Here is a 20,776-nt window from a genome sequence, read left to right as displayed (position 1 = left end):
TTCATGTTTGGTCTGTGCTTCTTACATCACCTTATATGAGGTGCTATCAAAAGCTCCTTCGTTATCCTAGAAGACCCCCAATGTGTAGCTTTTGTTTTTCAGCTGACGATGCAGTGCCGTTTCTGTCGACTTGCCCTTCCTGTAGGCGTATTGAGAGGGCCGGCGGGTGTTGGATAAGTGGCTTTTTTTTCAGATATCCATCCATCAGCCTCTCCAGTATTTGTAGTACAAAGGAGGTCCGACTAATGGGTTTGTAATTTTTGGCAATAATATGCCTGTTTTTCCTTGGTTTGAGTATAAAAACTACTCTAGTTTCTCTGCATGCTTTCGGAACATATCTTAGAGCTATGCTAGCTCCGAGTATTTTTGTTAGTGGTCCCATCAGCACTCCCAGTCCCCTTTGCAATAGGGCCGGGAATATATCGTCTGGTCCCGCTGCTTTATAAGGGTCGAATGAGTTTACTGCCCATTCTATCCCCTTGGGATGTACGACCTTGGCTGCCAGTAACCATTTCCTGGGCTTGTGGATTTCACTGGGCTTTTTTTCTGCGCAACCTGCCTTATTTTGTCTTATCTGGAAACCCGGAATATGGATTTCCATCAAGTGTTTTAGTGTGTTTTGCACATTGTTCGTACAATCGCCATTCGGTAGCTTTATACAGATCAAATACGATTTATTTTTTATGCTGAAGATTTTGCTCAGTCTCGAGGTTTTTGCTGTTCCTTCGATACTTTTTCAATAGTTTCTTCAGCTTTTGCGCTTGGCTTTGGTGATGATTTTGCTGTACTCCCTTTGGGCTTGTCTAAAGTTCTCTCAGTGGGTCCAGCAGCTCGTCCAGTACTTTTTGCCTTATTAAAGAGACATCTTGCGGTCGACTTGAGCTATCCCAGCTTCTGGTTTTACCATGGGACCTTGATTTTACCACTTTTTAGTCTCTCCGGGCAGTTATTTTTATAAGCCTTGGTTATTACTTCCTTAAGGCTCCGTGCTGCTTCGTCCAAATTATTTTTGATGTGAAATCTGGTTTAGATTCTGGTTACTTGGGCAGTTAACTCTGTCCTGAAAAAAATTCAAACAACGGCCTATCACCCAGAAACAAACGGAGCGTTGGAGCGTTCGCACCGAACACTAGCCGAATATTTGCGTCACTACATTGAACAAGATCAAACAAACTGGGACGAGTGGCTGCCGTACGCAATGTTCACGTACAACACTACGCCACATACAGCCACAGGATTCACCCCCTTTGAGTTAGTATTCGGACATCTAGCGACAATACCGACAGCTCTAACAACCGCACCAAAAACTACCTACTCGTACGAAGATTACGCACAAGAACTTCGAGAGAGACTGCGAGCAACTAACCACCTAGCGCGCGAACATGCTAAGGGTGAAAAAATTAAAGCCAAAATCACGTACGACCGTAAATCCCGCGGACGCGAGTTTCAAGTAGGGGACTCAGTTCTTTTATATCACGAAGCCGTTCGTCGCGGACGATCAAAAAAACTAGACGCGCTATGGATAGGTCCATACAAAATTACGGAAAAACACAGCGACGTTAACTATAGTATTAAAAAAGGACGAAGAACACTTAAAGTCCATGCAAACCGCCTAAAAGCGTTTATAGAACATTAACAAAGCAAGCAAGCCAAACAAAAAAAAAAAAAACTTACCGATGAATTCATCAGAAATAACCTCCACACGACGGAACTTCAAATCCCGGCTGGTTTGCATCCTTAGCCTGGGTTCGGTCCGCAGCCAGAGCATCTTCCGGGCCCTCAAAACGCGCCTGGACGCGCATAAAACGCAATTCTCCAGCCCAAAGCGAGCGGAACACTCGAAGCAAAACTTATCCACTAAAAACACACAAGTAAACTTTAAGCAAAACAAAACAAAAAAAAAATTTTTTTTTTTCCGTTAACCAAAAATACGTACTCGTTAGCTAAATGAAAATAAAAATCAACTCTTATCCAAACGAACTCCGGTGGCAGACTAAGGGAACGTCAAACGATAGCACAGGCGACTATTCAAAAGAATAAAAAATTAGCTAAATTGACACATTTTAATAACTTACCTGCGATCAGATTCAGTTCACGATACACTAGCACATAAACCAACTCACATATAAAATTTCAGATTCTTGCTCACCATAGCAAAAGGGAAGAGTGAAATCGCGCCATTCGAAATAAAACCGTTCACACACGAACCCGGGCTATACTATGAAGATTGCGGACAACTTCAACTTTCGGATTCATCCTGGACAATCGCGATAATAACGAACACAGAAGATTTTACTACTAGATATCACAAAATACAAACACAAATGACAGAAGCAGAAAATATGTGTATTAAAATCCGCGAAAAAGAAAACGGTGTAGTATTACAACAAAAATGTCACAATTTATTCTTTATAGTTTGTAAGCAAAATAATAAGGTTACAACCGCATTAAATAGATTAACATCTCTGTACGAAAATTAAGGGTCAAAAAGAAGCCTACTAGATATAATAGGCTCAGCCGCGAAAACATTGCTCGGTGTAATGGATGCAGAAGACGATAAGCGAATTACGGAATAATTACAATTATTAAATGCAAATCAACAGACAATACAACACGTAGCAAAAAACCAAATTAAAATAATCAACAGTACGATTGGTCATATACAGAAATTAGAAACTATACTCGAGTACCACGATCGCATTGTAATGAATGCAACGACATTCCTGAGTCAGCAATTAGATAAAGTAACGCAACAGCTAGAGGTAACAGAATATATGAACAACCTGAGAATACTGACGAATGACTTACTGACCGACTTACAAGACACGATTAACTTTATTACTCACGCAAAAACAGGAATACTTAACGTTCAATTATTACTGATCAACGACATAATCTCAGAATTATTAGAAGCCACTTCGCATTTCTCAGGAGGAGCCCATTTTTCCTTCAACATAAATCAAATAAACTGGAACACCATTGAAAAATATTGTTCATTCAAAACGTATTATCAAAGCTATTATACACTCGTAGCAGTGTTAAAATTCCCAATAGTAAACTACGTTAAATACAGCCTAAAAAAAAATTACCGTATTCCCTGTACATGACCACTCGAACTTATTTAAAATAATTAAAACCACCGACGAATATATAGCAATAGATAATGATAATAATAAGTACATAATACTAAGCGCAGAAGAACTTAAAACCTGCAAAAATAATCGCGATAACTTTGTATGCGAAAATAGCTACCCATCATATCAAGTATCGAATAACGCACCATGCGAAATCACCGCACTAATGGAACCAGAAATGCGACCAACGTCATGCGAAACACGATATATATTATCAAACGTAAGCTTGTGGATAACATTGAATGAACCCCAAGCATGGATCTATTCCAGTAGACACGCAATTAATAGAAATACGTTGTAAAGATAGGGCAGTAAAAAGGGCGAAAATAAGCCACACAGGCATAATTAAAATAAATGTGGTGTGCAAATTAATCACGCCAGACGTCACCATACAGACGCATTCCTCGATGGGGGGAAGGAAAATACGCACGCATATTCCCACCTACAATTTCACACACGCATCAACACGTACGAATAACACCGCAGCCATTACTAACGCGCTTAGGCAGATTCAGCGTGAACCTGTCATAAGAAATCAGCGCGAATTGTTACAATTAAGCGTAGACTTAAACGAAATAAATAAAGACCTAGAAAATAACTACCACGTTGCAAATACGAAAATATTAATATATTATACAACAGGAGCAAGCGCAATATTATGTGTAATTACGATAACTGTATTCACCGTTGTATTAGTTTTAAGAAAATGTAAAAAACGCGAACTTCCGGCCGAGCTGCAACCATAAAAAGAAAGGAGTCGGGAAAAATACGAACCCCGACCCCTTTCTCCCCAAGGGGGGAGGAATGTTGTAACCTGAGCAGCATTCTGAAGAATGCGCTCTGGTTGCAAACCATTCCGGAAATCGCCCTGCACTTTCGCCATCGGGCAAGGACCTCGGGATTATCGCCCGATGTCGAAATAGGGCGATGAACCTGTATATAATAATTAGAATAAGCCCGTGCGGTTGACGAACCTCTCCGGTCAACCACCGCGGCCAAAACTCGCTGAGGTTGCAACTCGGCGAAGTATATGAGCGACGGCTCGGAAGCTGTCGCGGGCATTCTTATCAGAAGTAACGCAACGCGTATCAAGTGTAACAACAGGAAAATGAAAAGTGCAACACATTTATAAAAGAAGATTTATTTCACCCACACCCGGCTCCTCTCTGGTGTGGCAAACGTTCCGGCGAACGGACCCGCAACCGCACCGTACCACGGTGTAACACAGTGTTCATTACATTTTTTAATGAAATTTTAAAACAACAGTAAATGAATGTTAACATACAGTGTTCATTACATTTCATTTAAAGCATGTGTTCATTACGGGAATGAACACATGCTTCCATTACATGTTTATTAATGTAGGCATTTTCTGGAAGAAGTATGATATTCTTTTAGAATGCCAGCGCGAAGACGCGTTATTATTTTGACCGAGGAACGCTGGGCCTCTCGTATTGTTATTATCACCGGCGAAAAATAGCGAGACTCACGGACGGGTCGATAACTTCACGAGCGAACGTTGCGATTCGAAATGTAGCGAGGAATATAACAATTGGCCACGAATGTAAAAAGTAGGAGAGAACGCGAGGATATAAAACGACAGGCCCCGAGCGGATCGAGGCTCTCTCTCGAATAATAAAGTGATAGATATACAGCTCTCAAACGTAAGTCCAGATTTTTTTATTTCACAATCCTGAGAAACTCAATCTACATTAAAATCAATAAGAAATGTCTAACAGTGTATAGCACACAAATTGCATAAACCGTAAACTTAAGCAGTAACGTAAGAATAAGTTAATAAGAAAGTGCATAGAATAATTCAACCAATCATAAAATATCCGGTAGATGTCATCAGTTATTTTAACGCACACAAAGAAGTCAACCAATCAAAAACAATCTTTAGACTCGTAGAAGTCGTAGACTGAATTTGTTGTATGTATGTATGAACATTTATATTTCGGCATTGTATAAAAAAGGTTAACATAATCTCATATACTCTTTTGCATTGTAAGATTTGATAATTTATTGCAAGACAAATTCTAAATAAGGAAATAAAGAAAAAAGAAGATATTTGAACGATTAAAATTATATAGGTATGATATTAAATCCACTTTTTTTATGTATGTTTATACAATATATAGTTAATAGTGTATATGTTTTATACTTATTTATATTTACTTTGTTTTTTAGACATGGATAATATATTAGACGATCCCGAGTTTCTATTGGCATCGTTGCAATGATTTGGATTAATTATTTTGTGGAAACTAAAGAGAAATGAACGTAGAAGATATTGGGTTCACCCAATTAATGAAAATCGACCTGTATACAGGGTGTCCTAAACATACGTAAACAAACTTTTAGGGTAGATAGAACGTCTAAAAAGAAAACAAAAAGTCCTATACCGTTTTACTCGTTTTCAATAAAAAAATTAATTTATATACGCGCAAGAGCAACAAGAAAGCGTGGACTGAGTGAGCACGCGATAGACAGCGGCGAGTATCGCTTAAAGAGAATGGGCGAAACTAGCGCGTAGCGAGCGAGACAAGGAGACAACGCGCGAGCAAGGCGATGCGACGACACACGAGCGAAATGAAGCGACAACGCGCGTTGTCGCCTCGTCTCGCTCGTAGCGCGCTGACTCCGCCCATCGCTTTTGAGATATACTCGCCGCTGTCTATCGCGCGCTCACTCAGCCCACGCTTTCTTGTCGCTCTCGCGTGTATATAAATTAATTTTTTTATTGAAAACGAGTAAGAATTTCAGAAAACGGTATAGGACTTTTTGTTTTCTTTTTAGACGTTCTATCTACCCTAAAAGTTTGTTTACGTATGTTTGGGACACCCTGTATACAGGGTGTCCCAGACATAACGAAGGATACTGGGAGAATAGATAGAATTGATTGAGACAAGTAGAAAAGTCCTATATCATTTTACAAAATTCTCAACCGTTATTGAGAAAAAAATTAAAATGTATAGTAGATAAGAGACAAGGAAGCTGCGTGAGTGAGCGTGACAGGCGACGGCGCCATTTCTAGCCATTCGCCTGTCACGCTCACTCACGCGCAGCTTCCTTGTCGCTCTTATGCCTATACAATTTATACATTTTAATTTTTTTCTCAATAACGGTTGAGAATTTTGTAAAATGGTACGGGACTTTTCTACTTGTCTCAATCTATTCTATCTATCCTGCTAGTATCCTTCGTTATGTCTGAGACACCCTGTATACAGGGTGTCTCACCCCATGTGTCGAATCCGTTAGAACTCGGGTAGACAAGAAACCCACACCATTTGCAAAATTCTCAATGGTTATTGAGAAAAAAATTAATTTGTCTAGCGCAAGAGCGATAAGGAAGCCACGCGTGAGTGAGCGCGACAGGCGACGGCGCCATTCCTAGCCATTCGCCTGTCACGCTCACTCGCCCGCAGCTTCCTTGTTGCTCTTGCGCTAGACAAATTAATTTTTTTCTCAATAACCATTGAGAATTTTGCAAAATGGTGTGGGACTTTCTTATTTGTCTACCCGAGTTCTGTCTATTCCTAACGGATTCGACACATGGGGTGAGACACCCTGTATAACAAGGTCGCTCAAAGTTAACATGACGTATATAATAACCTTTCAAAAGGCACGGAAATGCCCCGCGCCACATATAGGCGCAGTGTTCTATCGAGATATTGAAGTGCTTTTACACGAGACGTCGTTTGAGAAAATTCGTGCACGCAGCGCTCAATTCGCTTAAAGTTAACATATATAACCACAAACGTATATATAACCACAAACACACAAATGTATCATACGCCAAAAAAATTTGTTTTATGAGTATTAATTAATTTAAGACTCTTGTGCAATATATGTCGTGTACGAAAATGTTACATTTTAGATTCCATATTGTTATATTTTAGCTCTTAGACTGCGTAGATTAAACGTAAAAAGAATTTTAATATTTAAGTCAAACCCAATCTTTTTATTGAATCTACAGAAAATTTGATCGGTTATTGAAGTGCATTATGACATTATAAAGCCGTTATTAAAGTACATTATGACAAAACTAAAATTTGACGGTCATTATTTTGAATTTCCTATTTTTTTTTTTTAATAGTGACTAAATAAATTATTAATAAATGATTAGTAATAAATAGATATTAAAATATAATACAAATAATATAAAATATTTGTAAATAGTCTTACTTTTGCATCATCTGGCTCGTATATTACAATGAATAATTTGTTTCCTATCCAAATTTGAAATGGTGATAAATAATTTTCTGTCAACCTTGTTAGAGTCTCTAAGAAATCTAAAAATATTATTGTATATTAATTTGATTTATAATTACTTTAATATTTTTATATTATAAATTGACTAATTTTCTATATCAAATTATTTATAAGAACATTTATATGTAGCTTTTTTACTCGTTTTAAAGAAAATAACTTTTTCATAAAATTAATAATAAGAGAACGTTCCAAATTTAAGAACTTTAATAATTTTTAATTTAATTAATTTAGTTTTATCTATTTATTTTAAAAGATTTTAAAGAAATTTTATAAATTTTATACAGTTTAAAATGTTAAAATATGAATAAATTTATTCTGTATAATGTAGTAATATAATATATGTCGCGCAAACTGAGTAGACCCACAAGAATGGTATACTCATTGTTAGTGCGAAAGGAAATTTAAGACTATATGATAAGAAAAAAAGAAAACTTTTTTATTTTGGATAAAGCTTTTTATATAAAAAATATTGTGACTAATGTCAAATCTAATTGTTATAAATGTATTGTATTTTGTTCTTTTGGTAAATAAATTTATCAAGTTTAATTTCTTATTTTTGCTCGAGTCGTTTTTGATATTTTCATTCAACCATGTTTGTTTTAACATAAAATATTATATTTCTTACCATTACGATTCCAAAATATATAGTAACTACCAATAAATGGTAAATTTATTGGCCCTGGTAAATTATTTAAACTTTTAGTAAACAAAATTTTTTGACAATAATCCCAAATTAAATAACTTAAAGTAACAGTTGTTAGAAAAATCAATACATTGAACATCATCGTAAGTAATAATCACTGTAATACTAGTGCAACTCTATAATTTAAATGTCACTGTTAAAATGGGAATAATATTAACGCAACGATGATTTTATATTATTCCTCTACTTAAGTTAATGATGATTCTACTGATTGATTATATAAAATAAAGAGCACGTTGAGAATGTGACTACGTACACAGAGAAAAATCTTTTATGTGTGGTTACAAGTTACTTTTCTCACACTTCATAAAGGATGCCGCTTAATTTGTTACATATTTATATGCTGTTTACACATAATAAGTTTATTCTTAGTTATTATATGTTTTGTAAAATAATTAATGTAAAAAAATGTTATGTTATTATTTTAATACACACTTAACAAAAAATATTAAGAATATTATTTTTTCCCTCCTATATAGTTTTTTCAGATCTCTTTACTTTTTTAAATAAAAAAATTATTACATATATTTGTATAATTTAAAAAATTAAAATTTTTTTCTTAAAATAGATTAAAATTGTTTTAATTGCTAAAACTTTTAAACACAATAATAAAGTTAATGTAAAAAAATTGTTTTTTAATTTTATTTTTTAAAATTATTTTATTGTTTTAGGTTTACATCCATTAGTATGTTAAGAAAATTATCATGACCTTGGTTGTCAAACACAAAACATGCTTTTTTTTATCTGATCATTGACTTTTATACTCTAAATGGAAAAACACTTTTGCATAAACATATTAAGTCAAGTAGCGCGAATAAACATGACAACTATAGAACTTGAATTTATTGTCAGAGTAAGAACAATTTAATATTTTATTGTTATAATATAATTTTCTTTTAAAATGATTCAAATGATAAATTGTATATAGGTATGCAAGAAAAAAGTTATATAATTTATAAAAGAAGCTGTTATATCCAGGAACGTATATTTGGTTTTGCAGTATAAAGTTTAAAAAATTTAATATTTATTTGTATTAAAATATTTGAATTGCCTGATTTATATTGACTTACCATGTTATATCATATTAAAGCGAACTTAAGTCCAGGCTTATACGGTTTCACATGGGTTTTTATTGTTTCAAGCGTAAGTTCGTACCATTCCACACCTCCCACTAGTTCGGAGCAAACTTAGGTTTACATTTGTAGGGTTTTACATGGGTTTGTAATGTTCAATATAATTTCTAGTTTCGACAAATTCTTGGCGCAATTATTTGATTTCATTATTTCTATTGAGTATTCTTAATTTAAATTATACGAGTAATTCTTTTCAAAAAAAATTATTGATGAAGTTGATGGTATAACAGATTCGAAGCGAATCTAGATTGTACGGTTTTATATGGGCTTGTAACGTTTAATTTTTGTAAAGAAATATTAAATTTGTACTATTTCGTTTAAAAATTTATTTTTGAGTATGCTTTTTGCGCGCCAATATTTGGCGCTTTTTTATACCATATTTTTTTTTTTTTTAGAAAAAAGTAATTTTGAGGAAACTTCACTCATTTTGTAACATTAGATATACATATATACAGGGTGTCCCGCCACGTGTTAACCATACAGCAGATCTAAGTAGATATAAGATATATAAGTACAAAAGTCCTATACCGATTAGGTCAATTCACGATATTAACATTAATAATAATTTTTTTTACTTGGCGAATAAGAGCGCGCTCTTAGAAGCGATCCACGCCTAGCAGCATAGACTCTGCCTTAGTATTGACGTTGCTTAGCAACCGGTAAACCTACGATCTGCCGATCTTCCTACGGCGAGCCAAGATAAGCCTTATCTCGGTTCGCCGTGGGAGAGTCGGATGATGCTGTATCAGCAACCACTCCGAGTTAAAAGACAAATGAAACAAAGGAATGACAAAAGACAAAGAGATATTAAGTAAGAATAAATAAAGCAGAAACAGTTGCGAGACTTTATCGCCGAAATTGATGAGGTTGCATTGACCAAGTAACTGAGTTACGGCAATGCAACCTGATGACGCTAAAGCCGCCGTCACCATTAAATACTCCCGGGTCGTCACCCAGAGTAGGCAACATAACAAATTAATAATGTAAACTATTTCGAGTATTAGTAATGTAAACTATTATTAGTAATGTAAGCCAACTGTATTTGTCAATTTTATTTTATTAATTTAAAGGGAAAACACAAACAAGAAATGGTATCGGTTTCGGAATTAGTTTGTTGTGAAAGCAGAAAAACTCCAAAAAAAATACTATTTAATGTTTATTAGTGGTAAAATCGAAAACTTACTCTTAGTTTGTAAGACATGATGTACTTTGTGATCCTATGACAAATCTGATAAAAATGTTATAACTTAAAATAATACATATTAAAAAATAAGATTTCTATTAATTATCACGATTGCATCGTCGTCGTATATATTCCAGCTGCCATGGAACTTGTCCTTCTGCAGTTAAAAAATAATCTGCTAATAAATCTCGTTGCCTATACGCTTCTATTGTTGCTCCGCGTGCATTAATTAGTAAGGCACTTTGCATTTGTGGTTCACTTCTCCATGCACTGTTTATGATTTCTCCATCATTATTTTCGAAATCAATATAATTTTAAGAGCAGTATATCCTGTTTGCTAATGGTAATTGGTCATCGATGGTCTTCAAAAAATTATGTAAGCACACATAATTATTTTATCAACTGTCTTTGGATGCATACATATAGGTCATCGCAATACTCTCCAACGTCAAACAAGAATACTGAAAGCATTTTCAATAGTTCTTCGTGCACGCGACAATCGATAATTAAATATTCTTTTCCTATCGTCTAAATTTTTTCTTGAATATGGTCTTAACAAATTTTGTGATAACGGGAAAGCCTTCATCGCCAATAAAAAAAAAATTAGTACTTAAGTTACTCCCAAGAAGTTTCATTTTTCTTTTAGGTACATTCAATTTATCCTGTTTTAGAATTATTCCAATTTCCGAGTCGGAAAAAGTGCATCGTTATGATTTCCATAAGATCCGACATCAAGTAATATAAATTTATAATCATGGTCACATGCAGCCATTAAATATTTTTTAAATATATAAGTGTTACGTCTCCGACTCCGCGTCTCTTTTTTTCGACATATATTGAAAATTTAGTTAAGGGGAAGGTAGACCGTAGTCTATTGTAATACAAAAGAAAAACTTCAGAGCCTTTCAGAAAGACAATTCATAAAACACTAACATATTCCGGGACAAGTTGTTGCGTGAAAGCATAAAAAAAAAAAACATGCAACAAATTGTAAACGGGCGCCAACGAAAAACCAAACAAAAGGAATTTGTCTAGACATAACAAAAAATCAAAACCTAAGGGGCTCATAAATATTTCAACGCTGATAGCCTGTCCATCACAGGAAAAGAAAAAATAACTTTTTCTTAAAAATGTAATTGCGCATAGATCCTGAGCTTTAAAAAAACCAAAGGCGCGAGAGGCCCGTGATTACCGGAGTATGTGGTGCAGACAAAAGCAATAAAGTCAGGTAACAATGCGTCGTACGGATGGTAGAAGTTTCCCCACCATCTCTCTTTAAAAATGATAATAAAATTCTGGAAAGCTCGGAAAAGATAACTCCTTAAAGCGGGGGTATTTCGTAGACATATTATTCTTAAAAACCAATGGATCTCGGGAACTCCTCACCAAAATCTAGAAACTAAGGGCGAAAACTTAGAAGTTTAAAAAATAGAGAAGGGATGGGGTGCGAATGCCCAATAATTGTAAGATAGGAAAAGTGGAGGAACAAGCTCAGCAAATGAAAGATTTGAATTTGAGAAAAGTGAAAATTCGGGAATAGTCCTCCCCTTTTCCAAGCTTATAAAATCTTGTGTTTTGGCGGAGCACGCTCTCTTGCATCCCAGCTACAGCCGCATAAGTTTTTGTAAACCTATCGTGAGTGCTACTCAGTGCATGATCGTAGAAAAAGCATCGAAAAGATCTCCTCAAAGAAAGTCTCAACGATTCATTATGTATTGTCGCGAAAATTGATTCCACTAAATGTATTGTTTAAATCAAGTGTTCTTTTATTTCAATCAAAGTTAGATAAATTGAATGTGTGAGAAAATCCGCTTCCGAATATCGGCTAGGATACGCTGTCGAATAACCAGCAATTTACGGTGGTTCACGCCGCGAAATATTGCTGGAAGTTTGGCGACTATCCACGGCTAAAGAATCGGCAAGCGATTCTCGCCAAAGATGAACTACGAAGATTTATTCATGAACGAGTCAAAAGCTTTGGAAATCGTCGGTGACGAATCTCCTTCGACCCTTTCTTTGTTAATCTCGCAAAAATCTGTTCAAATAGAATTAAAATTAAATTACAATTTTTAGTGGAATCCAATAATAAAAAAACAATAAAGAAGAGTCGGGCGCAAAGAAACAAACAGATACGGAATCTGAGGGAGTTGGTCCGCCGGTTTTTTATACAATATCTGCTCGCGGCAGCGCCAAGCGAGGAGGTGTTTGTGTCTCCTGCGCGCAACGAAGAGAGACCGTGGTCTCCACGTCCAGGCGCTCCGCCACCGTCGCCTATCCACGGAGACCCGGAATCGTTATTTGGATATGTCCCGCCCGAAGAAATTCCCGAAGTTCATCTAGAAACATCGGCCGACATCCTAAATTTATCGAATCAGTCCACGGAGCCGGGATCGGAACAATTCCGCCCCACGACTCCATCGTATACTCCGAATTCATCCCTCATCTCCGAACCACGGTTTCCCGGAGGTGAGCCTCGCGCCTGTTCCTCTCCTCTCTCACCGCCTCCTTTTCCGTTCGAACCCGAGGAAGCCGACTCTCTGGGCGAAGATGAATCCATCTCTCTTCCAGAAGTAGACTTCCCCGATCAACCTCCATCTCCCGTCCCGAGTATTGAGGTTCTCGAGGAGCATCCGGAACCAAGAGAGGTTTGAGACCCTCTCCTGGAGCTCCTACGCAGGGCCTGTACTCCGTGGACAGATCCTGTTCCGGAAAAGGCCTTCTCCATCGGCCCTGACCATTTCGAGCCAGAAGAGATCAGGAGACAGGCAGCTTGTTCTGCTCCTGATTCTCACTTTTTTATATATTATCCTGGGGTGGAGTTTCCCTTCCTGGCCCCGATGCGGCTAATAGACCTGGTTTTCCCGAGGACTACAGTTAGGGTGATAGAGATCGAGGAGATCACCCTGGACTAAAAACATTTACACACGCACACACACACATTCTTTCTGTAAACACATACTTGGCTCTGTCGCAATGTTAAATTTATATTTATTAATCAGACTTAAACCGTTTTCTTACTTCTTAATTTTTTCCATCAGAACGATAATTTTATTTTTATATTTTAAACAGATCAACTAATATTTAAATTGTTAATAATATCTGCCGAAACACTAAATCTTGTTTTTATAAATTTTTATCATAATGATTAGAATTAAACTTGTTAACTTTTGTTTTAAAATTCTGAGTTAATCATTTTATAATTACCCTCATTATCCTCCATAAGCGAATAATCACGCCTGGTTCTATCCCAGAGAATAAGGATTCATCTCCTTTCTCTAAAAAAGAACCAATTACGCGCTCAATCTAGATCTGAAATTATTGAATATTTAATCTGCGCGTAATATAGCGTGGTTTCGAATCTCGAATCCCACGCAAAATTCGGTGGTGCGTCAATTCCCTACCTTACCCACGAATGCCTTTCCTGAAGATTTCCTCCAATTAATCATTTAATTAAAACATAACCCTCTTGACGTAACATAAGCAATAATACATTTATTATAATTTCGGTTGTCTCTCGAATAACATTATATGTCGTTGATTCTCCAATTCGATAAGCTAGAGCAATTGATAAAATTTGATCACCAGTAGCTAAATATCTGTAAAATATCAACATGTTATATTATATTTATATATAACATTTGCCTATAATTGTGGTACTTTTACACATAAACTTTTTAATTAAAAATATTCAATTTTTTGTATACATAAAATATATTAGATATACATTTAGTGGAATAAAAGCAATGTACCTTAAGGTAATAGCTAAACGTTGTTCTACTGAAAGAACTCTCCAGCTTGTCTTTTGAAGTTCTGGCGACACCATGTCGAGTAATTTGTAAAATGTATCTACATTCATCCGAGTATAATGAAAAAACATTGTTAAATCATCTTGTAATTCTTGAAACAATGTTGTAAAATCACTATACAGGGTGTCCCAGTTGATATAAAAAAGTTCTTAGCTGTAGGTTGGGCTTCGAAAAATAAGTAGAAAAGTCCATACGGTTTGTAAGTTAGGCGTAAATAATCGAGAAATTAAAGATTTGACGCCCCCAAGAAGATCGCTGAGCTACCGAGATGGAAGTGGGCCCATCACGCGACCAAAAATAGATTGGGCGGTTCGGTTTTACGAGTGGAGACGGTGCGGGTGAAGCGACGACATGGCGGAGAGGTTGGCCGTCCGAAACACGCTATTATCGCGTTAATGTATATTATCTATTCAAGCATCGAGCAATGCGCGAAGGAAATTGTAGGTTTATTTTCTTTTCGTTTCGCGATTATTGATTTTGATTTGATTTCTTTATATTATAACTTTAATAGAAGCAACCTGATGAATATTATTTTTAATTTCTGACCATGGATTAGCTTCGCGTTTTCATATTTCTGCGAAAATATGCCCTAATCCACTGAAATTAGTGCTGCAAAATGGTTCTGTTGTTGAATGCATAATCGTGCTCTTGAATAATTTGACGAGGCGCGATATGTTCGGCATTGTATTGAAGGCCGCTATGATGTTTCGCGTACCTCTTCTACATTACGCGCACATTCTCCACTCGATTTATGTACCCACACAAAATAATCGAGGACGAGATCTGGAGATCTTGCTGGCCACGAAATTGGACCACGATCCGGAATCCAAGACCATCGCGCGCGACGTGACATGGTAGTCGTGCTGGAAAATCAGTTTGCCGCATTAGAGGAAGCTCCTAACAAAATTGGAAGATGATTTTCCAAAAATTGCGCGTATCTTTTCATCGAGGCGCGGAGGCAAAGTTGACCAATCTGCAAATAATACAAATATTTAAAATTTGGTTTTTATTATTTTTATGTAAGAAAAATACTTACTACTCTTGCCCAGACGTTTAACTTCCATCTGGCACACTGACGAACGGCGTGGATTTTGATGTTGCCACATAATGAAATTTTAAAAAAAAATTCCATTTGGAGTAAAATTGCCTCGTCGCTCCATAATATTGTCAGGAAACCTCATCTTGACGACATTGAGCTAGGAAGACTGTCAACATATTATTAATTATTATTAATTGAGAAATTAAATTAATTATAAGTATCAGTTATAACAAAGTATACATACATATGTACGTTAGACAAATGTATGTATACGTTCTCAACGTATTTAGAGTCAAGCAGGTCGACTAATGTCGCGTCGATTGTGACGTACATAACGTTTACATCGACCTGCTTGTCTAACAAGATTAAATGTTTTTCAAATTAAAAAACGATCAAATTTGCAAGATTCACGATTCTGATAATAAAACAACGAATTGCTCGAATTAGATTTAACAAGAGTTTGCGTCGATCGTTTTATTCGCTTTTTCATGTATTTTGTCAAAACAATGAGTTTTAAGAAATAAATCTTGACAAGATTGCGCTTGCATCTGGTCCTGAGAAGATGTTCCCGTTGGGAAACGGATGCATCCTCCGTCACGCGGTGTGTCTTGATACACCCACATTTTCACGCGCCGCACACTTCGCCGGATTTTCGAACTCGAGCAGCCTCGATTAATGTTCCGACGAACACCGCGATCAATGACGCTGTTCTCTGCACACGAAAACCGGTGCCGAACGCATCTTAAAATCCCAACCGTTGGATGGGCTCGGTTGGGAATCTTCGCGATAAATACGGGCTAACGTTGTGAAGCTTTCCGTACAACATAATTCGCAAATACAACATGCTTAAGTGGCAACGTTAAAGAAACAACACAAAAGTTAAAGTGCTGCTTGTAACAAGGCGCCTAATATTATAACTGCTTAATATTGATAAATACATTCAACTTTTGCGTGTTAATTCTCATTAACAAAAATTTATTTCGTTTTTTTGTATAATTTTTGTTTAATTTTTTATTTTTTTGAATAAAATTGACCACTCGCAAAAGTTGAATGTATTTACCAACCGGTATTAAAATTATTAGTTATAATATTAGGCGCCTTGTTACAAAAGCAGCACAAGCAATATTTATAACTTTAAATTGTTGTTTCTTTTAACAGTCGAGTGCTTCTTTGTACGAACGTGTTGCGAGACATTAAGTGCTTTCAATTTTATATTGAAAAATGCGGTATACAGCTAGTGAGTACACAGATATGTTAATCTGTTACGGGATGGCTCACGAAAACGCGTTAGAAGCAGCCCGTATTTATCGCGAAAGATTTTCCAACCGAGCCCATCCAACGGTTGGGACAATTTTAAGATGCGTTCGGCGTGCGCGAAATACGGGTTTTGTCAGTGTGCAGAGACAACAGTTAGTGCAATTTGATCGCGGTGTTCGTCGGAACATTAATCGTGAGGAAGCAATTCTAAACGAGTTCGAAAATGATCCGACGAATAGTGTGCGGCGCGTGGCTGAAAATGTGGGTGTATCAAGACAATTAGTGCACCGCGTGATACGAGAGGATGGATTGCATCCGTTTCACTACCAACGGGTGCAACATCTTCTCCCACGGGACCAGATGCAACGCGCAATCTTTGTCAAGGTATTTATATTTTTTATTTCTTAAAACTCATTGTTTTGACAAAATACATGAAAAAGCGAATAAAACGATCGACGCGCAAACTCTTTTGTTAAATCTAATTCGAGCAATTCGTTGTTTTATTATCAGAATCGTGAATCTTGCAAGCAATTTGATCGTTTTCATTTAATTTGAAAAAACATTTAATCTTGTTAGACAAGCAGGTCGATGTAAACGTTATGTACGTACACAATCGACGCGACAACATTTAGTCGACCTGCTTGACTCTAAATACGTTGAGAACGCGTATACATACATTTGTCTAACGTGTACATATGTATGTATACTTTGTTATAACTGATACTTATAATTAATTTAATTTCTCAATTAATAATAATTAATAATGTATGTTGACAGTCTTTTTAGCTCAATGTCGTCAAGATGAGACGTTTCCTGACAATATTTTATGGAGCGACGAGGCAATTTTTACTCCAAATGGAATTTTTAATTCTAAAAATTTCATTATGTGGCAACATCAAAATCCACACGCCGTTCGTCAGTGTGCCTTCCAATTTAGATGGAAGTTAAACGTCTGGGCAGGAATAATTGGCAATAGAGTAGTAAGTATTTTTCTTACATAAAATTATAATAAAAACCAAATTTTAAATATTTGTATTATTAATTTGCAGATTGGTCCGTACTTTTTGCCTCCGCGCCTCGATGGGGAAAGATACGCGCAATTTTTGGAAAATCATCTTCCAATTTTGTTAGAGGAGCTTCCTCTACAAATGCGGCAAACGATGATTTTCCAGCACGACGGAGCACCACCGCATTATTCACGTCGCGCGCGAATGGTCTTGGATCGACACTTTCCGGATCGGTGGATAGGCCGAAATGGTCCAATTTCGTGGCCAGCAAGATCTCCAGATCTTAACGTCCTCGATTATTTTGTGTGGGGATACATAAAAAATCGAGTGGAGAATGTGCGCGATCGTAATGTAGAAGAGGTACGCGAAAACATCATAGCGGCCTTCAATACAATTACGCCGAACGTAGCACATCGCGCTACTCGTCAAATTATTCAAAGAGCACGATTATGCATTCAACAACAGGGCAACCATTTTGAGCAGCTAATGCACTAATTTTTAACAGTGGATTAGGCCTATTGGGGACACCACTAAAAAAACGCGCCAAGCTATCTACCTCGCGAGGTGGTGTGGAAACGATAGCGTTTTCATACCGCAATAATAGAATTTCCATAGTCGAAACAATTAAAAAATAATACTTTATTCATCAGGTTGCTTATCTATTAAAGTTATAATAATAAAGACATTAAATCAAGTAAATAATCGCGAACACGAATAGAAAATAAACCCTACAATTTCCTTCGCGCATTGCTCGATGCTTGAATAGATAATATACATTAACGCGATAATAGCGTAAGCTGTGATTTCGGACGGCCAAACCTCTTCCCTCACCATGCGTCGTCGCTTCCCTTACCCGCGCACCGTCCTCCGACTCGCCTAAGAACCGAACCGCCCAATCTATGATTTTTGTAAAGTCGCGTGGGATGGGCCGTACTTCCAGCGTCTCGGTAGCTTTCAGCGGCGCGTTCTTACTCGCACGGGGGGGCGTCAAATCTTTACATGTTATTTTCTCGGTTATTTACGCCTAACTTACAAAACCGTATAGGACTTTTCTACTTATTTTTCGAAGCCCAACCTACAGCTAAGAACTTTTTTATATCAACTGGGACACCCTGTATACATATACAGGGTGTTTCGGATCAATGGACTTTCCCGAATATGGTAGGTAGGTCTCATCAAGACAAATCGAAAAGTCCAATACCATTTTACAATTTTCGCAATAATAACCGAGATATGAGTATGTATCTTATTACCGATTTCGGGCGGAGCATCGGTGCCTTTCTCCCCACTCGACGCATAGATTGGGCTAGAGGCGTAGCCTCAGTGTACGCGAGCGAGGCGAGGCGACGACGCGCGAGCGAGGCGAGACAACGATGTACGCGAGCGAGACGAGGTGACGACGCGTGAGCGACACGAGACGACGATGTACGCGAGAGAGGCGAGGCGACGACGCGTGAGCGACACGAGACGACAATGTACGCAAGCGAAGTGAAATGACTACACGCGAACGAGAACAACTTCCGAATTTAACATTTTCACGGTAGAGACGCTATCGTTTCCACACTATTCATGTCCGACGAACGTGCTGGCCACGCATTTGCCTGCCCCTCCCCCCTGTTCGTCCCATCCATCTATCCGGAAAATTATTGTTTAAGACGCGCGTGGCGGGAAAAATAAGACGGAGCGCCGTCTTGCCGGAAAATGGTTTGTCTCGCTATTAAGGCATGGAGGATGAAAGAACGGTTCGATCTGACAATGAAACATGCCAATAAAATTTTTACAAAATTTATATGAATATTTATTAAATACATTTTTACTAATACTTACAACTACTTCCTGAACAATGCTTTGTCCGTCCATAAAATGTATTTCCCCTGGAAATAACTCGTTTCCCCGGCATTGGACAAGAAACTGTACAAGTATTTTTTTTGTAAATAATTATTATAAAAAAATCTCGTACTTTGTATTTCGTCGCGTAGTAGAAGCTGGTGCACTTGTTGTAAATTAAAAAAAAATGTAAATGAAATGTAAGGAAGACGAAACATCTACGATATCGACTACGCGGCGGATACTATTTGTCGGGTCTTCATAAAAGGCATTTAAAATTTCATCGGTGTGATTGAACAAATTAGCATATCAGTACATTCGGCTGTTGTAAAATCCATTATAAAAAGATACACCGTAATCGCAATGCGCCGACACGTTGAAGAACATGGCAATCCAGAAAAAATAAAATTATAAAATTATTTTAGTAATAATCAACAAAAATTTAAAACTTGCAATTACTTTGCTTATTTATCGACACATACGGAAATGCTCTAAAGTAACTGATTCCGATATCGAGCGTTTCGTTCCGTAGCAGCACAATGTTCTCGATTTTCAATTGTTTTTCGTGGCGTGCCATGTGCTTCGGCCTGTCGACACAGTGTCTTACGGTGTATCGTATCGCTTAACGATGGAGTTTTCAACGGCCGAGTTAACAGACATGTTAATTTGTTATGGTGTAGCGGGTGAAAATGCCAATCAGGCAGTGCGTGTATACGCGGAAAGATATCCGCACCGAGCGCGACCGTCTTCCAGAACTATTTTACGCTGCCTTCGTCGTGCTAGAGAGACGGGATACCTAGGTTTCAATAGAGAAAATCGGTTGCAAGTCGATCGTGGTGTACGGCGAAACTTTAATCGCGCCGATGAAATTTTAGAATTATTTTATGAAGACCCGACAAATTCTATCCGCCGCGTAGCCGAAATCTTCGGTGTTTCGCCTTCGTTTGTGCATAAGGTGGTAAAAGAAGACGGATTGCATCCGTTTCATTTACAACGGGTGCACCAGCTTCTACCACGCGACGAAAGAGAACGCGTCATCTTTTGTCAAGGTATTACCTTTTTTTCTTTTCAAAGTACGAGATTTCTTATAAAAATTAATTACAAATAATATTAAATACTTGTAGGATTTCTTGCCCAGTGCCGGCGAAACGAATTATTTCCAGGAGAAATATTATGGACGGATGAAGCGTTGTTCACCCCAAACGGAATATTTAATTCCAAAAATTTCGTTTTGTGGGATCACGTTAACCCGCGGTCCATTCGCCAGGGCGCCTTCCAAGTCCGGTGGCAATTAAATGTATGGGCAGGAGTAATAGGAAGTCGAGTTGTAAGTATTTTTAATGCGTAAAAATTTATTTTATAATTAAAATTTGCAAAATTTTTATTGACATATTTCAGATCGGGCCGTTCTT

The sequence above is a fragment of the Cardiocondyla obscurior genome, linkage group LG24 (assembly GCF_019399895.1).
Source record: "Cardiocondyla obscurior isolate alpha-2009 linkage group LG24, Cobs3.1, whole genome shotgun sequence".
NCBI classification, from domain to species: domain Eukaryota; kingdom Metazoa; phylum Arthropoda; class Insecta; order Hymenoptera; family Formicidae; genus Cardiocondyla; species Cardiocondyla obscurior.
The sequence above is the reverse complement of the archived record's forward strand: the minus strand, read 5'-3'. Positions refer to the sequence as shown.